This window comes from Mixophyes fleayi, chromosome 5, assembly GCF_038048845.1.
Source record: "Mixophyes fleayi isolate aMixFle1 chromosome 5, aMixFle1.hap1, whole genome shotgun sequence".
Taxonomy (NCBI): domain Eukaryota; kingdom Metazoa; phylum Chordata; class Amphibia; order Anura; family Limnodynastidae; genus Mixophyes; species Mixophyes fleayi.
In genome coordinates, this window is record NC_134406.1 from 116,182,402 (window position 1) to 116,207,493 (window position 25,092).

Genomic DNA, 25,092 nt, shown 5'->3' on the forward strand with positions numbered 1-25,092 from the left:
GACCACTGCACTATGCAGTCAAGAAAGCTACCTCGGTGAAACGTTTTGGACTAAAAACAATATTGTGAGGTGTGAGGTGTTCAGTATAGACTGGGAATTAGTGGAAATGATTGCTAATGAATGTTATTGAGGTTAATAATAGCGTAGGAGTGAAAATAAACCAAAAAAACTTGATTTTAACACTTTTTATGTTTTTTTCAAAATAAATCCGAATCCAAAACTTTAAATCCGAACCAAAACCTTTCGTCAGGTGTTTTGCGAAACAAATCCGAACCCAAAACCTCAAGCAAATCCGAATCCAAAACACAAAACACGAGACACCAAAAGTGGCCGGTGCACATCCCTAATTCAAAGTCACTTTGATCACATTTCTTCTGTGGCAACATTCAGTATTTTTCAAAGATTTATGTTGTTAGTCATGCATTTATTCTTAATGTCCTTCTATTTTCATTGTATTTTTCTTAGGGCTTCCATATATATTAGCTCATTATTGCAATTTATTTGTAAATTTAAAAGTAATTATCATGCCCCAGCCACAGCCTCATATACAGAAAGTACATTTCCTGTGCCTTTATTTCAAGTACTCAAAGAATGGGCTACATTGAGGGTCACATTACCTGCCACCTCAGACTATGTGAATGCATATGCATGAAAAGAACTTCTAGTGCATACCTGATAACCAGCATTTCCAACACGGCCCAGTTTTCCCTAAGAAAAACAGACATTTAAATTAACATAATAATAACTACAGTTCCTGTCATTTTGCTTACAAAAGATCATTAAACTAGACCTTCTTATTTTTAAATCCTAGCCTGCGTTCATATCATCTAAACCAGTCTTTCTTAAATCCAGTTCTCAAGTTTTGATGACTTCTGTCTGTGGAAACAGGTAATATATATATACTAAAACAGTCAAGTATATGAATGTAGAAACCCTGAAAACATGAACTGTTATGGGTGGGTGACTACTTGGAGTTAAGAAATTCTGATCTAAACTAGCAATAACTAAATTTGCTTACCCCACTCTGCTTCTCCATTACTCACTCCCAGAAATTAATGGTGAGTGCAAACAATCCAGAGTGAAGTTTTCCATTGACACAACACATGGAGCACAGTGTCCTTTTACAACTGAACCTCAAATATATTCTCCATGGAGAGAGCTGAAAATATTATTGGACAATTGGCAGTTCAGTCTAGATGTACAAAGTTCAAAGTAACTATATTAGTTAAAGTGAGACTGTCATGGTGTTTGGGCACTAGGTATCACACATAGCTGTTCTGTTTTTCTGAACTCGTGTTCTCCAGCTAACCAGCAGATTTGTCCCAGTATAACTCTCAAGGCTGATTTGCTCATCTTTGCTGCCTATTGCAGGGATAGTTTACTGAACTAATGACAATCTTGTTATATATATAGGTGTAGGTGTCAAATTCTTTTCACTCACCATTGCTGTGTATTTTATATATCCATCATTAGAATAGTGATATTGAATATCAGTCACTAGAATACTGTCTATATTGTATAGCAGTTATTGAAATGCTCTGTGTATTGCGTATTGGTTACTAGAATGATCTCTACAGTATATTATATGTTCATCGATAGAATGCGGTCTAGCAAATAAATGATTGCAAATCAGGTTAACAAAAGTAAAAATTTTATTTATCTCACATATAGATAGCATGCATGGAGGCCGGACAGGAGGAAAACGTTACGCCAACTTGATACATTTTATGATTTTATTATGATCCATAGATCATTACTGGTCACTAACTTCTGTGTATTGTACATTTGTCATTACTTTGTGTATTGTATATTCTAACTAGAATAATTTCTTTGTTGCATATCAGCCACTAGAATAATGTCTGTATTGTTCACTAGAATAGACTCTGCATTCAATACTGGTCATATAGGAAGTGATGCGTTTGATTATAACTCTGTATTGTATGATAGGTCATTAAACTATCATCTTTTTTGTATATATTTCAATGTGCATACAAAAGAATGCCAATACTGGTCTAATAGCACCTATAGTTTTGACCATGCCCGTATTTTTCATATTCCCAGACTGACATGAATGCTTGCAACATTAAAAGGATTTTTGCATGGAAGCAATGATTTGTGTGCCATTTCTACCATTTGCCTAATAAAGCACATATAGTAGGAAAGCCACATCCTCAGGCCCTGTGATATGTTGGCAAGGGGAGGCTAGTTTTGTGCTTCATAGAATAGCTTCATGGCTGAAGCTGGTAGCCCAGCATCAAAATGAAATTCTGGTATAAAAGCAAATAGACCTTTTTGTGTACTTTTTCTTTTATCAAAATACATCAATAAAAATAATTGAAGAGACATTTCCCTTTACTCACATTTAATCCTTTTATTCCAGGAAGGCCAACATTTCCCCGGTATCCTGAAGGCCCCTAGATTGCAAGCAAAACCATTAGTTTCAAGAGTCAAGATAGGTGCATTGTTAAATGCATTTGTAGCACTTTGGACAATGCAATGGGCATTTGATATGTAAAAAGGTCCTATTAAACTACTAATGCATAATGTACCATGTCACCTCCATCTCCCTTAGGTCCAGGTGGGCCTGAACGGCCCTGTATTCCAGGAAACCCCTATAATAAAAAATACAGTGAACATACTACATAATATTAATCATACACATATGTATTCCAAAATGTATAATCATATATTACCTGTTTTCCACTGAACTTATGCACTTGGAATTAACATTTACTTATTAAAGAATTGAGGACTCAACTTGGTTAAAAAAAGAAAAGCATAAAGAAAGAACGACTGCTCATTCTTTCATATGTAACATAGTTGATGAGGTAGAAAAAAGACAACAGTCCATCAAGTTCAACCTATTTGGATCTCCTGCAATCCCTATCTTATATTTGAAATTGATCCAGATAAAGCAACCACCAATCTGTTTCAATCAGGAAAAATCCCTCCTAACCCAATATTGCAGTCCTATTTCTCCCTGGATCCACTATTATCCTTAAGTTTATTGTAATTTATTTATTTCAGCTAAGAATTTTTCTGACCCTTTCTTGAACATATATAACAGCTATGTCCTCATATTACCCTCTAGCCTTTGGTGCTGTGTCATCAGAATGGTTGAGGAGTTTTGAGGTAGCAGGGGCCTAACTCTAAAATGCAGTGTAAAAATACAGCTGTACAGTATGTATGTGCAACATGCGAGCGCAGTATTTGTCCTGCATGCAAGAAAATGTTCCCATCTGTACCCTGTGCAACATGGTTTGGTCAGGGAATTTGGCAACTAAAAGTCAGCCCATAAGGAAGATCTTCATATATAAATGATAATGCCTTAACTAATTCCAATGTGTGAAATATACCTAATTGGAATGTTTTTATACTGAGCAATGTCATTCTCTAAGTGAAGGTTTTTATTGAGCACTTATGGACACACAGGACAGGATCAGGAAAGCAAAAACGTGTTCTTATCTAAAATGTAATAAAGCTGCATTCAAATGTATTTTTTTCTGCTGATTTATAAATATATTTCATGTAAAGTCTTGTTTATCTATCTATATACAGGGTATCTAAAGTTACACCTAAACCTTATAAAGTGATAGGCAATTATCCCACTTTGTATAATATATAATGTTATAATACATTTTACCCATAGTGCTCTTCCAAGATTAATGTTTATAGCAAGATTTTCCTTACCTTGCAACACAACCATGATTCTATGTGTGAGAAAAGACCAGGCACAAGAAATATTACAAAAGTCCAGTAAAATGTAAATTCCTCCACAGTTTAGACAATATTATGTGCCGTTAAGTACCTTATCTCCAGGAGATCCTGGCATTCCTCTGAGTCCAACATTACCACGTAGTCCTTCTTCCCCCTTACATGAAAAAACAACACAAACAACCCATAATATTTATGCACAGACTTATATGGCATATTAAAAACATACAAAATGACAAAATAATATTCAGAGGCACTGCTGATGGAAAAAAACAAATAACATATCGAACTTCATATAAGCACATAATTATTCCTTTTGGTTCCGAAATCTGATACATACAATCTCCATATACTCTCTTCATTCCAGCACAGCTCCCTTAATATAATGTTGCACAACTTTTATGACTACTCATAAAAATAGTACTATAAAGAAACATCTAGTGATCACCAAGACACTCATAATAAATCATCAAACCACCAAGAAGTCCTCTAATGTATAACAGTGATGCCTTGTAGTGTATAATAAATGAAAATATTTCCCAAAATATATATTTTATATTAAGAAATCATGAAAAACACAACTCAATAAATAAAACAAATAGAATCCACCTTAGGGTTCAAACCTTACTCTCTAGTACTATGTTTGCGCATAAAACCTGATGGCGAGTTTGCTGAGCTATACATTCTCTTGAGAAAATGACAAAAAAATATCAGATAGCTTCCTCTTGTTATGAATCCCAGTGTATTCACGAAGAGCAACAGAAGTATAAAGCAAAGTGTCTATATTCAGGTAAATACACAAACAAAGATTACTCAGATCCACTGATAAGAACAGGCTCCTAAGGAGACTGTATAGAAAAAATAGCAGGAACAGGTATTATAAGTTTTACTCCAGTCCAGAAGGTACAAGGCTGTCCAGCAGAGCAGACAGAGTTCAGGGATAAAGCAGTGATCAGACAAACAAATCCAAATAGCCAGGCAGAGATCAAGCAAATTAGCAAGGTCCAGAAGTCTGTCCAAAAGGTCAGGGCAACAGGCAAAACAGCGTGGTCAAAGGTACAGGCAAACGATTCGGGGTCTCAGGCAAGCAGGCAAGGTCCAAGGTACAGGCAGGGGTCATACACAGAAGTTCAGTCAAGCAGGTATATACCAAATAGCACAGGAGCAGGTTAGCAGCAGCCAGGAACAAACGGATGAACTGCTCAGAGCACAGCTAGAGGCAGGTACTAAAAGCAGTGTGACAGGTGCAGTTCTAATCAGGCATAATGCAAGTAGATTAACTCCTTCAGGCAAGTAGAAGAGTTCAGGGACAGAACAGCAGCACCTCTGGTGGTATGAGGCACTGCTGCTAGGTACAAACAACAGACAGAGTTGTAACACCTCTACATTAAGGAAGATTGATCTTCCTCATCTAACTAATGCATTCCAAAATTCGGAAGATGTTGGAGCCATCTGAATCATGGGATGTAGCTGATCAATTAAACAATTTGGCAAATTATTATGCATTAAAGGTCTCATTCAAATTTAAGACCTCATTACCACTGGGACTTAAATTGTTGAGCTGATAAATACAGATTCCTAAAATGTTTTTCAAATTTATTCCAATTTTATATGCAGATATAGATCTAAGAGTGGGATCCTGTCTCAGGGTCAGGGAAAGGCAGCGTACGAAAGCAGAGTCCAGTAAACAATCCAAGGTAAAGGGCAGAAGAGAGAAGCAAAGTGCAATGCACAGTCTGGGTCACCACAGAGAAGCACAGGTTCAGCAGACTGGGTAAGAACAAACTATCACTGGCATAGGTGTACAGGAGAGGAAACCTTATAAAGCCTGTATACCAAATTAGGTGGTTGGAGACAACCCACCTGATAATATGACCCACCTAAGGATGTGCCTGTTAATGTAAGAATAATCAGCGCTGTTGAATAAACTCTGGCCTGTTGTTGAGAGACCAGGAGAGGAGCATAAACGTCTGCTTCACTGAGGTTAGCAGCAATCGCTTAGCAAGTGGTATTGCAAGCTGGAAGAACACCATTGTCTGACTGAAAGATAACAGTCATCATTAATATGCAAGAACCACAACAGTGCCTTGCAGCCTTCTCACTTTAGATATGGATGAGTCTTTTAATAGCCACTCATTGTGCTTGATGGATCTTATATACTTTCATAAGTTTAAATAGTCTATGTAGCTCTATTAGTGGGCAAAAACATTGGAGGAAGACTGTAATATAATCTTACTAGCTAGGTAGCACCATTTATGCACTACCATATCTAAAAGAAGTTGTAAAATTAGTTTACTTGTAACAGTGCTAAAAATGTTCCACGTACTTAGTTCTGCTCCTGTAATATTAACTATTCATGAATAATTCACTATTAGGCTTCCTTGGATGCCAGGAGAGCAGCATGACCTTGTGTACATGGTTAACATGTGGCTGCATACTTGAAGGCTATAACAAAAATAATACATTAGGCCATTCTTTTCACCTCAACCCATAGCTGGAGATACATAAATCTTCACAGGTTAAAAGCCAAGTGTATCACCTGCTTTCATTTATATGCCTGGTGGCATGTACACGTGTTGCAGTTAGGTAAATCCCTTTAGCATTGAGGTTGTGAAATGATATATATGATAATGAATGGTAGATATATCTTTCTGCATCACACCGTCTGTTGATAATGCACTAAGGGGCTCTGGGCTCGTCTCAGTTGCATTTAGACTTTTGCTGCCTTCATGTGATTATATTGGATGGCCTCCATTTTCAAGATTGGATCTGTGAGTACTATGTCTACTATCAGAGATGCTATTATACTGTTTGAAGTACTACAGACTACCAGTGTCTCTGAAGAGCTTTATTACTTCAGCTGTTTAAAAACTACCATTACTAGTGACTTTTTCTGTGCTCATTAATTAGTTGCGAGCTGTGTTTCCTCTGTATCTGATCATCTGTTATCTAGATAATTTCTACATATACAAAATAATTTCACAGTTGTTTGAACTTCTCTGCTTTCATCTTGCCTTGAATTACCTAACAATCATATATTATTTATTATCTCTCTTGTTATTTGTTCATAATTGAAATAGCAATGTGAACTTTGATTTTATATTTATGTTTTATGCAGGAGTGGATGTATAAGGCTGGGAATCAGTGATGAAATACATATTTTTGTCCCTTATGTCAATTAAAATACAAGGGATGTTTAAGTGACATCTGGATTAAGTGTTTTAGCAAAGTATCCCACATCCCTGATAAAAAAAAATGATGGTGCTTATTGTATTATGTATTGTTTAAGTATATTCTTAAGAATCACCCAATTATCTAGTATTTCAAAGTATCTAGCAGAGGTACTCAAACAATTCTATACCAGCCAGAAATTTGCCCACAAGACTAAATAACAGCCCAGAGTGCCAATATTATTATTATTATTATTATTATTATTATTATTATTATTATTATTATTATTATTATTAATATTATTATTAATAACCAGGGGAGGGCTGGAAAACTTCAGCCCGGGGGCAAGACTCAACTCAGCAGCCTATTTTAAAGGAGAAAAATGCAGGTGGCCCAGTGACCCTGCCCAAGGTAGCCCATTATGGGACTGGCCCAGGGGGCAGATCCCCCCCTGCCACCCAGTCCAGCCTGTCCCTGATAATATTTTCAAACATCAACACTATATATAGTCCTTTATAAGGTAAACTCACTACAAAGCCAATTGAGCGCAATTACTTTACTATTTTTCTAGACATTCTAAAGGGACAGGATATTCCCTTTTAGTAATAGCTGCTCTTGACTTTATTTGAGTTGAGTGCTACCTACATTTACTATTGTCCCTGATAATAACCTAAAATTATAAGGCACCATAGGTGGTCTGCAGCGCCATACAGAGGCTAGACAACAATATGATTATATACCAGTCAAATGAGCATGCATGATTAAACTAAGAGCCAGAAGTGCCTACATCAATTTGTTCAATTCTTTTAAACTTGAGCTGTACTAGAGTGTCCGGTAAAGGACAAACAGCACATTTTCCATTTATACCCTCTACATAAAAGTTTTAATTTGGGAGTTTAGATGCCCTTTTAGGTGCATTAATCAACTACTTTGTGGTCACATGACTTATGAAGATATACTGTAAACCCATTGAAAGACAGAAAATCAAGCAACTCATATATGGTAAAGAATACTGAAAATAACTGATTGCACCTGGCTATGAAACAAAATGTATATACTGAATAATTTCAAGTGAGCTGTCATGAATTTTTTCGGCATATTACAATGTAACATCTGATAATGGATCAAATTATATGGTAGGCTTTAACCTCCGAAAATAATTGCGCTGCAAATTTACAGAGTAACCTGTTATTGTTAATTTTTTTTTAATTCTTGGCAAAAAAATACTAAAATTGTGAAAAAATATTTAATATCTGTACAATAATTTAGGTGCACACTTTTAAAATGTGCTTTGAAAAATCTTTTATCATAATATTCTCACCTGAAGTCCTACTCTTCCTTTACAACCTGTTGAGCCCATACGACCGAGTTTCCCCTATGGATGAAAAATAAGTATAACAAAATTACATAATGCATTACATTGTGTATATCTTTGCAATTATTAATTGAAACAAACAAGAACTACAGTAAATGCTTTAACCAAACATGAAATACAAAATTATGCAAACACAATAGTGTAATATTGTATGAATTAATATATATATATATATATATATATATATATATATATACATGTATATATATATATATATATATATAAATATATATATATATATATATACATATAGCGAAAACCCCAAATTCAGGAGAAGATCCCCCAGGAAAAAGAATAGGTCTGAGAGAAAATATAAGGATCGCATCACCCTTAAAACGAAGGTTTTTAGAAGGAGAGGCCGTAGGGGAGGATCTAAGAAAAAGAAGGCGAAATTACTAAATAAATTTGATAGTCCTATTGCTCTTGGGATATTCAAGTTATCTGACCATCAATTTACGTCCTCTGAAACTAAATTACTTAATAGAGGATTATCCTTTGCTCCTAAAAATAGACCAAATGAGTTTCAAATGTTCATTGATCTTAATAAATTTGTTCGACGCTTGACTCTTAAGAGACATTTCCTTAAAAATGAAAACACAATAGGGAAAGATAGTATAAGTACTTCAAAATCAGGCCTCAAACGACCATCTAAATTTTATCCACTAGAGTCGAGAGGAGGTAATATAGAGGTATTTTTTCAACTTGTTAAGTAAGAATTATGTGATGAGAATAAAAATCCTAAAGTTAAGAAAAATGTATCTCTTCAGGAAAAGAAAGCCCTTGAATCCCTTATGAAAAAAGACTCGATCGTTATAAAACAGGCAGACAAGGGAGGGGGTATTGTGATCCTAAATAGAACTGACTATATTATGGAAGCAGAAAGAATCTTAGGGGATAAAGATTTATATAAGATCCTTGAAGGAGACCCTTCCCTTACCTTTATTCAAGAGCTAAGAGATATTTTAGAAAAAGCTTTGAGGGATGATGTTCTGAATCAAGACGAATTTAGATATCTTTTACAGGAATTTCCAACTATCCCTATTTTTTATTACCTGCCAAAGGTACATAAATGTCTACAAAAACCTCCTGGTAGACCGATAATAGCAGAAATTAATTCTCTCGCTTCACCTGCCTCCCAATATGTGGATATCTTCCTCAAGAAATATGTGGTTAAATTGCCTGCCTTTTTAAAAGACACTACCTCCCTACTTCAAATTTTGGAGACAGTGGATTGGAAACAGGATTATAAATGGGTCACGCTAGACGTCCAAGACTTATATACTTTCATCAATCATGTCAAGGGACTTGAAGTTATAAGATATTTTCTGGAGGGTGAAGGAGATCTAGACGTGACTCAGAAAACATTTCTGTGTGATCTAGTTCTCTTCATTTTGTCCCTTAACTATTTTACATTTTTGGAAGTTTTCTATTTACAACTTTGCGGGGCGGCAATGGGTACCATCTTTAAGCCCTCCCTTGCCAATCTATATATGGGTAAATGGGAGGAGGAATTTATTTATGTAGAGAATGCTTTTTCAAATTCCCTTATTATATATCGTAGATACATTGACGATATTTTAATCATCTGGGACGGGTCCTTTGACTTATTTCAAGACTTCTTTCAATATATAAATAGTAAACCAATTTAACCTTAAATTCACCTCTGCTATTAATGAGACAAGTATTGAATTTCTAGATTTAGTGTTGGAAATTAAAGAAAATAAAATTGAGACCAAAACATTCATTAAGAATGTAGATACCAACAGCTATATTCACTATGGTAGTAACTGTCACTCACCGGACTGTTAGTTCCTCTGGCTCAAGACCTAGGTCTCTCTTTGTCTTGCCGGCGCCTGTTTTGCGCCGGCAGGGATAGCTGCGAGTCGCTGACTCTTCCACTACACTGTGTTATTGGCTGTCCGTATAGACTTTCCTTCAGTTGTCAAGTATCTGCCTGTTTTAAGTTACCTGCGTGCTGGGCACCTTGGAACTCTCTCTTCCCATTACTACTGGCCATCATACTTGCCGGGTCATCATTATTTCTACTACTCAGAGATATATATCTTCTGGCATTCCCTCTTCTATTCAGCTTGAGCAGATCCGTGTACTTATTGTGTATGGCTGTATCCGCATATTCACCATACTCCCCAGAGGACCGCGACCTGCACAGTGGAAGCCGCTAAAGCCCATACTTCCTGGCGGGAGTTCCTGGTGAAGACCAGCCACTGTGTTAGACTCCGCACCTCTGGTGGGTAAAGCTACATCTGGTGAATTCTGGGTCAAAACTCCTAGTGCCCGTGACAATAACCATCTAAAAAAATGGAAGAATAATATTCCACTATCCCAATTTAGTAGAATTAAACGTAACTGTTCTGATCAAAATGTGTGCAATCCGCAACTTGGGGTATATGCTGGAAGGTTCAGAGCACGAAAATATCCAGAACCTATTATTTCTGAAGCACTGGAAAAAACTAGTACTTTGGAGAGAAAGGACCTTCTAAAATATTAAAAAAGAGAAAAGAAAGAGAAGACTGGGCAGCATCTTGCAGAGAGATCTGAAACTAGCAGAGCCTGAGGACTGCAGGGACAGCTTGGAAAGACAACGGAGAGGTAAGTGATAGGACTTGAGAGCCTGGTGTGTGACACAGGCCCCATGTCTCTTAGTCTTGATAAATGCAGTTAATTAATTAATGGGGCAAAGCTCAGATTATTGTATTTTAATGATATTGATGCCTTATTGGATAGTGTTTGCCCGCTATAAGAACAAAAAATTCAACTTCAATAATTGCTTAGTAAGAGTGGGTAAATGAAATGCTAAGACCTCAGATTTACAATTAATTTTTACACTGATCATTTGTTTCAGGATGGTTTTGTTCTTCCATTAGAATTTTCCTAAACACCAAGGAAAAGTACTAAGCTAAATGAGAAGTTATTATAATAAGAAATTGGAAATTCGTCAGGACTGGGCTGTTCATGATTTTTGTGATTAAATTACATAAGGAATTACTTCTGCTAACATTTCTGAATTTAGTTTTCTTATCGTAGTACTTTCGATTTTACGGAGATTTTACAATGTCAAGTATTGTTGATTGTTGGGAGTAAAGTCTGAGTCTTAGATGTTGTATTTTTAGTGTGTCATAAAATTCTTTGAATATATTGTTAATTTTAGCAGGGTCGAGTTTTAGTTTACTTTTTTTACTTCTTATATTTGGGATTGCTTGAGTGAACCTTTTAGTTCTTGATTTGTTAACTAAGATTGTCTGTCTTATTACTCTTTACTTTACTTAATTCTGGGTCAACCAGCACAAACTGCATTTGGTTTTCGTAGCTAGTAATCATTGTGATTTTTCTTTAACTTTGAGAAGCTGTTTTAAATTTTTGTTAGTGTGTATTTTGTGTATCACCTCTGGGATGTCAGTGAAATTATTGTGTCATTTTGTATCTTACAACAAGGGGCAACATTAATTATTATTTCCTGTGATTACTGTCTTATGGGCTTCCCAAATAGTGGTGGTCTGAGCATCAGGATTAGGTATAGGACAGCATGGTTGTGTGGTTAGCATTACTGCCTCACAATGCTGGTGTCATGGGTTTGATTTCAACCAGGATTATATCTGTGTGAAGTTTGTATGTTCTCCCTGCCTTTGTGTAGTGTTCCTCAAGGGTTCCAGTTTCCTACCACAGTCCAAAGAAATACTGTTAGGGTCCATTTTGTTAGACGCCAATTAACCTAGTGAATGTTTGTCTATGTGATTGGGACTATAGATGGTAAGCTCGACTGGGGCAGGAGCTGTTGTGAATGATTAGATATTTTCTATAAAGCAATGGGTGATATGTAGGTGCTATATTAACATCTATAGATAAAACACTTTGGCATGTGATCAGAGATTAGTTATTGAAAACGAAGGGAGTCTTATTATCTGTTAAGGCTCCATGATAGACCTCTTAGTGTAGGCTTGGCCAATTTTTGGCTCCCCAGCTGTTGTGAAACTACAATCCCCAGCATGTTCTGTCAGACGATAGCCGGTCAATAGCAGGCAATGTATCCTGGGACCTGTAGATTCACAACACCTGGAGAGCCACAGATGGCAAGGTCTGTCTAAGTGTCTCTAGGAGATCAAATGTTGCAAAAATTATTCAATGATAGGACCAAATATTAGGGAGGATATCAACAAGGGAGAGTGTTTGAGTAGTGTGGATACAACCCATAATCTCTAAAAGCGAGTATAATTGATATAGATGGGAATAGTCTCTAGAGAAGGGATTTTTGTCTCTCATCATACAGGCCTTTTGACATTTGTTGAGTGAAAGAAGATAGGTTTTGTCTAGACTTGTATAGAGCATAAGGTCTCCTCCAATTAGTGACCATCCTTTTTGGATCTCAATTAGTTTAGTTAAAAAAAAATTGTAGAAAAATCATGTTTAACCCATATTGGGTACAATTATTTCTTGCAGACTAAGATAAGGAATCTCCCCATATTTTCCGTTTTTTATGTATTGACCATAAAATGTATTAATTTGCATAAGAAAAGTGCTACTCTATTAAAATGTTGTTGGGAATCTTTTAGAGGACAACTGGGGTGTCCTGCAATTTTGAAAAGTGTTTTTTTTGTAAGGAAATAATATTTCGCTTGTCTTTTGTAAAGTTGTAAGTAACATGGAATGTTTGTAAGTGGTGTTGATCACGTCGTATTAATAGAAACAACGTTAAAGGCCATTTTGTGTACTAAATGTAAAGTTGTAAGTTGTATCCACCTACAGAGAGGCGGGGGACCACGTAGTTAGTATCCTATATGTAGAAAACTAATACTATTGAGTCAGTGTGTAAAATGATCAGAGTTTGAAAGGATAATAATAGTTTGACGCAGTAAAATATAGAACAACATTCCTTAAAGTACTATTAGGGATTTTTTAAAATTTATGCACAAATGTTGCATGTTAGATGTATCACTAAAGATTTGTGGTTAGTGTTCTTCTTTATAGTAGCCAAATGATTACAACTTTTTAAGGTATCAAATAAGCGCACAACTGTCATGGTCATGGTCAGGTACAATATGTAGGGTTCAGTTGTTTTAGAAATAAATGCAACTAATAAATAAAAGAAGATCAACATTTCTTTGTGCTGCACAGGAAAACTAGTTGATTATCCCATCAATAACAAATGTGTTAACCTCCATCTCTAATCCTGTTATGTTTCTTGCCTGCCTTTAATGAAGTGCATTACTCTGGCTAGTGAAGTACCACATTAAAACATTTTAATAAATGTTTTGCAATTTAATTCTAGCCTTTTACTGTACCTTTTCCCCTGAAGCCCCACTGTATCCAGGTTTTCCAGGGTCCCCCTTTTGGAAGAAAACAAAGTTAGTTTAGGTATTGAATGTTGACAACTAAATTATAATATTTACAGTACCTTTACTCCTGGATCTCCATAATCTCCCTATAAAACACATTATAAACTGTTAATATATTATTCAAAACATACACACAATTAATTTGTTTTTTAGAATGAGTAAATCTAACTTACTCTTTCTCCTTTCTGTCCAGGGTAACCCTTTTAGATTAAAAAATATAAAATTATAATAGGTATATAATTTAACAATGTTCAAAACAATGGATATTTTCAAAATCTCTAAATTGCACTCTCTAGATGTCAAAGATAACAAAGCATTCCAGATATAAGAAACAAATGGCTAGTAAAAAAAATCCAGTGGAAAAAAAAGAATACCTTTTATCCCCCCTCCACACACACATACACATACATACACACACACACACACACACACACTTCTATGGTGGTGTCAGACAATTTTCCTAGCATTTTTATTTCAGCTGAAAGGGCCCAGTGCATTTATAACTCACAGGTTATAATTAGTTCTTAAATTGCTCCATGTGGCGGGCTGCTGAAAAATATGGTATTTCAATTTGAAAGCGCTATTACTGAGCTCTTTGGATATTCCTCCAAAACTCTGCTGTCTGCATTTTGAAAACGTTTGAGTGATTAAAGCACTATGTGATATCCACTCCCTTTTATTCACTGAAATTAATGATTTCAATGTGAAGTGACAACACCCTTAGTTCTACTAGAATGCTCTCTTTAAATGTCAGAAGCTTCTATGAAAGAGCACGTCATCACTTAGGTAGGCTTTCAAATTTTCCCTTTAAATATTATATTATGGAAAAGACAACTGTTATAGCCACTTAGTTGTTTTCCCTGCTTACTCTCTGCCTTGCACCTGCTATGCCTTCTCTCTGTCTACTCCAAGTGCAATAACTTCTTGCTCTCTCTCTGATCCAGTGCTGACACTCTCACTTTGTCCCTACCCCCTGTTGTTCTGCTTTCTGCTTCACTGTGTCATCTTCCCCTACTTCCTTTCTGGACCAGCGCTACCATTAGGTTTAACCTAGGGGGTTGCCTATGGTGCCAATGGTTAAGAGATTACTAAAACATTAAATGAGTGACATAATGCCACTCACACAATGTTTTTAATGCCCCAGCGCTGCCCCCCCATGGAGAGCTGGCCAATGACCTGACGTAGAAGCAGCCAGCAGCTACTTACATGTTAAGCTCCTGGCTGCTGCTCCTCCATGTCAGTGTTACACTGGGAGTGTGGCACTTGCCTATGGAGTCACAGCCAAGCTCCACACTTCCAGTTCTAGGAGGAGAGGATGCGGACCCTACTGCTCACCTGCTAAGGTAAGCAGTGGGGTACAACACAAGACATGCTTCCTGGATGTCTCTTGTGGTAGTAAAATTCCCCTTTTTACTCATCTCTGTTCCACAGTTTTAGAACATAATATCTTATTAGGATAGCTTTTGTTTATTGTGGTCCTCAGCCAAGTAACTGCCGCTGGCAGAAAATCAACCATACACACATCCTTCAAACACTCCCCTGAAATCTCTAAACAAAACTGGGTTTGTAATTTTGGCAGTAGTGGATAGGAGGAGAAAATAGCTGATACATTTTTTTAATTGCCCAAAGGCTAATACAAAATGTTCCATATTCCACCATTTTCCACATTATTATTCTATATTATAATTTGAATATATATAGATGCTGCAGGAATTTTGTATGACAATATTTCTCTTGTATGATTCAAATAGCTTTCCTATATATGGTCCATGTAGTTTACTGGTAATAATCAAGAATAAGCTGTATTTGAGTCAAAAATCATGGTTTTTATTGGACCGTGGTAAAATACTGTTATTATGTACATTTAGGGCCTGATTCATGTTCAGACATTTCTATTTGCGTAGCATAACATCCGTGAAATAGCTTGGCGCATGCTCAGAAATGGATCTTACGTCAATAAATGTAATTGCGTGTAATTGATGTTGGTCTGAATGCAAATGACTTGAGGAGGAATGTGGGAAGGTAGTAGGGATGAATGAATGTAGGGCATGTACATTTAGGGTGTGTTGAAGGTATTCCAAAGCAGTTACGGCCGATTCAAGTCCTGGGTTTCTCATAAGTATGCTTGGTTTCAGCTGTATCATTTGTACCAGCTACAGGGCAGATGTAAGCGCTGACTGATAGGGAAAACTGACTTATGCGTGCCACTAGATAGCACAGAACATGTGTATTCAAGTAAGATAGCCTATTAAAGGGCAATTTATGTCTGGTATGCATTAAAAAACATCTTTATGTATTTAATATATGCTAATAAATGTGTTTGTGTGTTTATATATATATATATATATATATATATATATTATATTTATTTAAATCCATATTGTTAATTATGATTATGCTGGACGAGTCCATAGTGTTCTCTCAACCTTAGAAATCTGCCATGATTACCACTGAGTATATTTATTGTCAAACATTAAATAAAATACCATTATTTATCACCTTTTTAATAACATCGCTCTCACTAATTGGCTTGTGTTCGAATATGGTAGTATCAGGAGGTGCCATTGTGAGAAATGGATTTGACAAATATATAAAACAAATTCACTCACAAACAGTAAAGAATAATGTACAGATGACTGGGATCAATTAATGTATAATACTAGAGAACAAAGATATGTTACCTTTGGGCCAGGAAATCCAATTGGACCTTCTATTCCCAAATCACCCTGAAAAATATTTGACAAACATTAGAGCAGAAAATGAAACACACCAATTTATTGCAAGAATTTTAAAATAATTGGATAATTAATCAATCTAGATTGCTGTTATTATGGATCACAGCGTAATATAGTTTAATCCCTTTGCGCAAGAAAGAGATACTAGAACTGTTTGAGCAAGTAGAAATTTGACATGGGTCCAGCTAGTTCACATTTCAACATACATTTCTAAATTTTCCTGGAACTGAATGTAAAAGTTAACCATAAATCGAATGCGAACCTAAACCTATGGTGAACACATTCGTCAAATGTCTAAGGATTTTGTCTTATGTGCTTAACAAATGTTACTGTTTTCACAATGTTTTCAGCTTTTCTAGTGCAACATGATGTAACTATGATGATCAATGAAAAATGCTGACACCTGCAGTGTTGGACTGGCCCACTGGAGTACCTGGGAGACCCTGTTGGGACCCACTGCTTGAGAGCACCGCCCCCAGGGAAAGTGGGCCTAAATGCAATCACCAGGGCCCCCACAATCTTCCACTGGAGCAGTGTAAGAAGTAGTGCAGGAGAAGCCTCCGCTGCTCTTCAGTACAGTTTCCTGCTCACTGCCTTTGCTGTGCTCAAATTGGAATGACATCACAAAATCAATCAGTGCATAGACACATCCCCTACCCAACTTCAACAGAGGAAGATTGAGGCAGCAGAGCAGAATGAGATAAATGTATGCGAGTTTGTGAGTTGGTGTGTATGAGAAATGTGTCAGTGTGTATGAAAAACGTGTGCGTGTATGTATATGAAATGGAGGGCCTGAGTCATTAAGGAAAGTAAAGCAAAAGAAAAAAAAAAGAGAGGTGAGCAAAGCAAAAAAAAGAATAACTTTACATAATGGAAAAAACATATTGCATTTGAGGGGAAGATGAATTTAAAATGTGGGGACAGATTTATAGTTGGGATAGGGGATGTGCAAGATCAACTTTAAATTTCAGTATAAAAATAAAGCTATCAAGTATTTGTATGCTGCATGAAAAGCAACCAGTACTTAACTTATGTCGTATAACTAATTTGCACCCCTTGCATCGTTACATGGTTTTTCCATGATCAAATTTACTCCTTTTTTTGCCTTGCTCTCCTTAATGACTCAGATTTTTTGTAACAGTAGGAGCTCCGAGTACTTGTATTATTTGATATTTATTTAGTTGTGGGAAGGGATGGATGGTATATAAGTACAGCCTCGGACTGGCCCGCCGGACAGCCGGTCAATCCACCGGTAGGCCCAGCGGGGTTGAAGCTCCGCCCCCTCCATTGTTAGGGCGGAGCTTGATGTTGAACTTTGTTTAGATGGCGGCGGCGGTGACACTTCCTGTAACCACACTACCGCGCAGATGCAGAGAGCCCAGGCACGGTAGTGTGTTTTTCAGCAGTTTGAGCAGGGGAGGAGGACGTCCTGATATCAACATACTGATCCAAGGTCAGTTTGGTCATCATAGGTTCATACAACACTGGACGCAATAGACCACGCCCCCTCTGATGCTGCAGAGTTTCCCCGGGTTATCTGAAGCCCAGCCAGTTTGATCGTGGCTGGGATACAGAAGCTGGATACTGCCGTTTGATCGAGGTAACATATGGACTGAAAGATACCTTTATATGAGCGGTTTTAACATACAAAATGTGAGTGTTTTTAACCCCATGTTTTAACTTAATAAATAGAGAACGTAAAACACCATGAGATCTTTCTCTGTTCTCTCCCTGGTCTCCCATATGTGCACTCTGGTGAGGAGAAGAAACAGGTTTAGAGGGGAGTAAAAGTACATTGTGGTGGTGCTTTTTGAAGCAAGAGGACACATTATTCAAATACTGTATGGAATAGAAAAGGTCACATTGATGTAAGTTTACCATCTGGGACATTGGTATAGGTGGAACTAGAAGACCAACATCCTTTAATGACTTTGGGACCGTTTTCCCCTTGACTTATTCATTGACCCAATCCTTGTGTTTCTTTACCCTTCCCCCATTTGCGCCCGTCCTTTGATATTTATTATTCTCTTTCATACAACACTGGCAGCATACCAGCATATATGGAATAAATGTGACAGGCTTTGGATGGGCTGTATTCTCTTCATTTTTTTGTTTTTTAAAATTTCCCTTCCCAACAAGCATTCATTGGTGAAGTACGCAACCGTAGTAGCACTGATGCTGTGTGCATGGTCTTTGACGAGTGGCATATTCTGCAAGAGTCCTTGAAAAATAATTATAACGAGTCATTTTAATAATCAGACTGTGTATACAAGATCTGGTAAATGAAGGGAGCTTTTCATGTAGTCTAGTATTCCAATTGCATCCAGTTGAAAATATAATCATTAAGGGTTATATAATATGTTGGTCTATATTGTATGTTAGTGTAGAAAGGCACATGCATAGGAGAACATAATTATATTTATATATTTTTTCTTTTGCCTATTGTGCATTCTTTTTGATGGTTGTCCTGTTTAGAATTTAGGGGTGATATAGTGAAAGTATTATAGGCATATATCAACTGTATTTAAAATGAAATGAGATGGATTTCACTGAGATTTGTTGAGAATTACAATCACTTGTTTTTTTATGAATTGACTTTTATTCCAGGACATGTCACAGCAACAACAGGTTGGTAACCATTGTACTAAAAAATTAATTGTGCAGTTTATGTCTTCTAATTGATGATGTTATTATTTGGTTTGTGTAGCCCTTGTAATGGCTTTTAATAAGCTCAATACATGATGGGCAATAACAACATATGTGGCGATTGTTGGAGGTAACCAAATGATGCACTTATCATAAGTAACTGTCTTGGTGCATTAGGAGACAACAGGAGCTGGTACTGGAGTTTCTTCCAAACCACAAGTGTTTTATTAATGGGTCCTATGTAGTTCCCTACCAGTAGAGGGGGCAGGGTCTAATGCATTGCATCCAAAAAGGTGCACATTTAAAATAGTGCTATAAGTTGTCCTCCATGGCCTGACCACACCCCCTTTACTGGCCACACCCACTCCTAAAGTTGGCCACACCCCAATATAGTGGGCCCCTATCACTGAATACCCCCGGTGGGCCCTTCATGCCCCAGTCCGACACTGTATAAGTAACTAGCTCCTTAGAGAAGCACTGTTAAAATGAATTTGTGTTAGTGTGTATAATAAATGTGTGTGTCTATGAGAGATGGACTGTGTTTGTGTGTCCATGTATAAGAGAAACATGTGAGTGTATGTATGAGAATTGTGTAAAAAAACAAACAAAAAAATAGTGTCACTATTTGTAAATGCATGCTTCCCAGTCAAAAAAAAAAAAAAAGCCATGACGTATTGCAATAGGTAATGGTTATGAAGGAAAATTGTTGGCATGTTTGGGTATTTACTGCACAAATCTGTGTCCATGCAAACACACTCCCTCTCTACATATAGGTCTAGCTCTTATTTCTCAACATATTAGCTATCATTATTGATCTCTGGCCAAAGTTGATTTTTATCCATGTACTATCTTGTACAGATCTCTTATCACAGCTGATTTATTATTATTCATCTTTTTTGGGCTATTTGGTGTACTTTTTATTTTCTATTGATTATCTACTGGTCTTCAGATGACCCCTCCATTCTTCAATGCATGCTATTATCCTGTCAATGAGACCCCCGCTGGTACTCTCATACTCGCTGGGAACAAAATATAGGTCATCCCAGAGTGAAATCACTCAGCCCCAACTTAATTGTTCATCATGTGAGCAGTCAGTGCATGGGTATGTGACGGATTCAACCTTTGTATAATAGGTGCAATAGAGTTGAAAGTTTTGTATCCATGAGTTCACTTTTGGGGAATGCACAGTCCACTGTCTGTCCCTTATATCTAAATGTTCTCTCACTCAGGCTGCTTACATTGCGGTGTGCTTCCCCCTCATATGTACAGTTATATGTCCTCCCTCAGGCTGTACATTGTGGTGCTCCCTCTTATAGTGATGTGCTCTCCCCCTTTACGCTGCTAGACATCCATTCTGTCACACTTTCACACTCCCACTCCTTCTGCCAGATACCCCATCTTCCACAGTCCCTCTCCCTGTTGCCAGACAGCCCATTTGCCACAATTCTCCCCCCTGCCTTCCTGCTCCCAGACATCCTCTCTCCCACAATCCCTCCCCCTTCCAGATACACCATACTGCCACTGGCCCCACCAACACATTGCTCCTCCCTTCTGCCAGACGTCGCCTGCTGCTATACCTCACCTGCCACCATTATCCCCTACTAAGATACTATGCTAGTCCCTGCGTCACTTTCATAGCTGCACTGGAGAGATCAGAAGAGAGAAGACAGTAGAGAGAGAAGAAAGAAAGAAGAGATCACATTAAATGTGATATAGGCAAGTGCATGTATGATATTTTTATATATTACTTTATTATAAATATATATATTTTTTAAGATTCAGGTGCAATATATTTAAACTATATAATATATAAAGTATATTGTAACTTTTTTTTAACTTATTTAATTGAATAAATTTAAGAGACAGGAGCAGAACTGAAGCAGGGTAGCTGACCAATAAAAGCCTAGAACCACATAGGAGGGATGAAAGGTTAGAGGAATAATGTGGGAGTAGAGTGAGCAAAATAGTAGTGAATGAGGAAAACATGGGTAGAACTAGGGATTAAGCACAGTTGCCAAAATGTAATGATATGATTTCAAGATGTTGATAACTCTTGGATCCTGGTGAAGTGAATAAAGTACTTAATCTACAAGACCAACATAATTAGCAGAATTGCTTTGTTTCATTTCCTCCTTCAATTTCTCTTGCTGCTTTTCAAAAAGTCTAATTAGGGAAATCACTTGACTCAAGCTAACAGTGTCTGCACTCTCTTAACAGGTCACTACTTTGAGTGGTTTCAGCACCTTGCATAACACGGAAAGTATTCTCCACTGCGCTGGACTAAAGTAAATTCCCTCTAAATTCTATTCTTCTTACCACTGCTGCATTCTCCTACTTGCTGTTGCAGAATCCCAAAAATGACCCTAAATATTTCGGGACACAGACAGCATCTCTTGCATGTCACTGTCATTTTTTAAAAAGATCTGTACCACCAAGTTAATTGTGTGAGCAAAACAGGGAATGTGATGGAATTTCCCCCGCTGTAATGCTCTAACAATATTGTTGGCGTTACCAGAAATCACATATCCTCAGGAGAGTCCAAGCAGGATAAGCCATGTTGCAATGACATCCCTTAGTTTTTCAAACAGGTTGTCAGCAGTATTACCTCTGACCTGCGCCTTGTCTCGTCCCTGATAACCACCTCTCACTCCCACCTTCAAGACTTCTCCCATGCTGCTCCCCACTTATTGAATTCCCTACAACGCTCAATCAGACTTTCCCACAGCCTTCCAATCTTAAGATGCTCTTTAAAAACCCATCTCTTTTTTAGATGTGACCTCATCCTTGATAACACTATTCACACTAATGCACCCTCACAACTATCCCAATCTCCACTCTGAGCCACACTCGATCCTCTTGTTTCAGCTGTGCCCTCTTCCCTTTAGAATGTAAGCTCTCTAATAAGCAGGGTCCTCCATACCCTTTGTTTTCATGTCCCCATTATTTTTGTCTGCCTTTTCTGTTCTTATTTTACGTATGTCCTGTTTTATGTATGTCCTTGTCTTCCCTACTGTACGGCGCTGTGGAGCACTGTGGTGCCTTACAAATCTACGATAATAACACTAATAATATGCCTCTTGGTGAAGCAAATGATACAAAAAGTAGCATGCCTCTGAGAATTGCAACATTCTTGGGTACATGCTGCTTCTGTCTCTGCTGGTGAAGGCGAGTCACCAACCCAGTGGGCTGTCACAATCATATAATCTTTAGTTTGCTCAGTTCCACTTGTCCACATATCTGTGGTTATGTGTACAGTGGGTAGAATGGCATTTTGTAGTCCAATAATTTAATTTTTACGAACCTTGTGGTAGAGGTGAGGAATAGCTTTTCTCATAAAATGGTGTTGTGATGGAATTTGGTAAAGGGGACAGAAAACTTCAAGTAACTGTCTAAAACCAGCTGCATTAATAGTGGATAGTGAACGCAGAGCTAATACTAGCATAGTCGCCATGGTGTCTGTGATCCTCTTTGCGACTGGGTGACAGCTTTCATACTTGCTTCCTCCTGCATAGGATTTATTAACAGTCAATTGTTGTAAACTACTAGTAGTCTTCTTCTTGGTCTGCTTCTGAGTTTAAGATACATTCCCAACAGCAGGAGCAGCAGCAGTGGGCCTAACGCTCAAGGAATTTTCTAAAGAGTCCTGGATAGGGGAGGAGTCATCTCACCTTAGAAACTTAGATGCAGGACTAACTCTGATCACTTGTGGGCATATTGATGATGTTGGTGTTGGAGGTGTAGATTGCAGGTGCTGGGATCAGGCCCGGCGCTTCCATTAGGCAACCTTAGGCTGGGACCTGCAGGGCGCTGCTGACTAGATTTTCTAGTCTAGTCAGCGGTTTGGGTCAGAGATGCAGCGGCGAGTAGTGGCCGTCCTCTTCTTCCCGATGTGCCCGGGTCGTCCGCCGCAGACATTCACATATGATCACTGACTGACGTCAGTGATCATGTGATAACCTCACTCTTTGGTGGCGCCTCTGTCCACCAATGTGCGGGCCCCAGCCCCCCCAGGTTCTCACACTGTCTGTCACTGACAGACAGTGTGAGTAAAATTATTTCCCGACGCCCCTCTCTTTCCAACATGCACTGCTCCCCTCCACCCCCCCTCCTTTGTGTGAAGAAGCCGAGGAGTGTTTTGGCAGCCATTGGAGAAGAGAGTAGAAGTTTGAAGAGCAACCCTGCTGACCAGTCTTCAGGAGAAAAAACAGTGAGTAAATCCAATTTAATTGTTTTTTTTTTTAAATTATTATTTATTTATTTTTAAAAAGGGGTGCCCAAAGCCCATTCCAGGAAGTGGGGACATTATTATTTGGCACCTCATGCTCTCTATTTTATTTTAAAACTATGGTGGAGAAAATGGATATTTTATTGGTACCTCATGCTCTATATTTGACTAGCAATTTGCAAGTCAAATATAGAGCATGAGGTGCCAATAAAATAATTATTTTCTCCACCATAGTTTTAAAATAAAATAGAGAGCATGAGGTGCCAAATAGTAATTTTTCTCCTGTATAGCTTGCAAATCAAATATAGAGCATGAGTTGGCATTTTCTACCGTATAAAAATGACTTTTTTCCACCTCATGCTCTATATTTGATTTTCAAACTATGGTGGAGAAAATGACTATTTGATTGGCACCTCATCCTCTATATTTGACTTGCAAACTATGGGGTAGCAGGCAGAGCGGTGGTATTGGAAATTTTGGGTCCAAACCTCAGAACAGCCGAGAACGGATTAGATTTTGGGTCTAATCTGCAGGTCACAGGAATATAGCAATATTGAAGATGTTTCCAACCAGGTATTTGAAGCAAGAGTCAGATGAAATCAGAAGCTAGTGCCTTTTATACAGTTTAGACACAGGCTATTTTTAGCATCAGGATATAACCTGTTTACACAAACATGTATTTACATGCATTGCAAAGCCAATAATATTTACACTTAGCTATGAAATTCTTAAAAACCTTGCTGTGATATTCTGCATCTTATTTCAGAGGCAGAAGACCCACTAGCAAGTCAAAAGGTCTAACTGGCATGAATATTTCAGACAGATAATGATTTTAGAAAAAACAAAACACTAAATTAATCCAGATACAAAACCAAAACCAGAACACGGGGGTCAGTGAACATCTCTAATTGTAATTGTTTTGTGAGCAATTTAAAATATATATGAATATTTAGAATGTTATGACACTGATATAGAGAAAAGGCATAGTTGTTCTTTAAAACAGATCAACATTGTTACTAATGTAAGCATAAGGTAGTAAAATAGAGGGATAATATATTTGTTAGTGAAATTTCAGTCAGAAAAAATAATTAGTCCATACAGTGAAGGCTGGGCAGGGGAACATAAGAAACGGTGCAACCAGAGTGGGCCTACTGATAGGAAATAATGAACCAGGACAGAGAGAGAAGAACAGTTCAGAGAAGAAGTCAGCAAGAGAAAGATAACACCAGTGGCAGACAATGTGTCTTATCTAGGATCAGAGAGAGAGACAGCTGAAACACCCAACCTATCTAAGGAGAACAAGCCAGCTACACCAGTTGAGCTTCTGATATTTAGATAACTGGTATCAGTCAAAACAAACACTCCTAGTTACTTGCCTGTAAATAAAACACAAATATATTCAAGTTTTAACCCGGAGACTACTTTAAGTGGTAGCAACGTCTCTCTGAAGACAGATGTTGAGCTGCCACCAGCCATAACAGATGAACCAGAGTACCATACATTTTTAATGATGTGCATAATATTGATGTTATAGTGACAAATATATTTCAAAGGTTTGTTTTTCCCTTTGTGTCCCTAATCTATCTTTAATGACCTAATATCATTGTTTTATTTAGTCTTTCTTTGGCAATCGGATTTATTTTTGAATGTGATTTTTTTTAAATTAAATGCTCTATTTTTCTATTCATCACTTATTTATATATTCACATTGGTTTCTTTTATTTTTAGAACTTTAGGACAATTTCCCAATCTATAAGCTTAACTGCTAATCTGAACTGATTTATTTATACTGCTAATTTTCCAGCATGCATTCTTTTCTAACCTTTCAAGAAATCAGCCATTGTTTAAGAAAAAGGTGTTTTTATATCTTACAGT

General features: G+C 37.3%; 1 long non-coding RNA gene across 1 annotated transcript; it reads right to left on the bottom strand.

Moving 5' to 3' along the window:
- Nucleotides 1–2,548: 2,548 nt before the first annotated feature.
- LOC142157730 (uncharacterized) lies at nucleotides 2,549–8,316 on the bottom strand. The gene is made up of 3 exons (XR_012692590.1): nucleotides 8,207–8,316; nucleotides 3,809–3,871; nucleotides 2,549–2,612 (listed from the first exon to the last, which is right to left on the bottom strand). It is a non-coding gene; the product is annotated as an uncharacterized LOC142157730 (long non-coding RNA).
- Nucleotides 8,317–25,092: the final 16,776 nt, after the last annotated feature.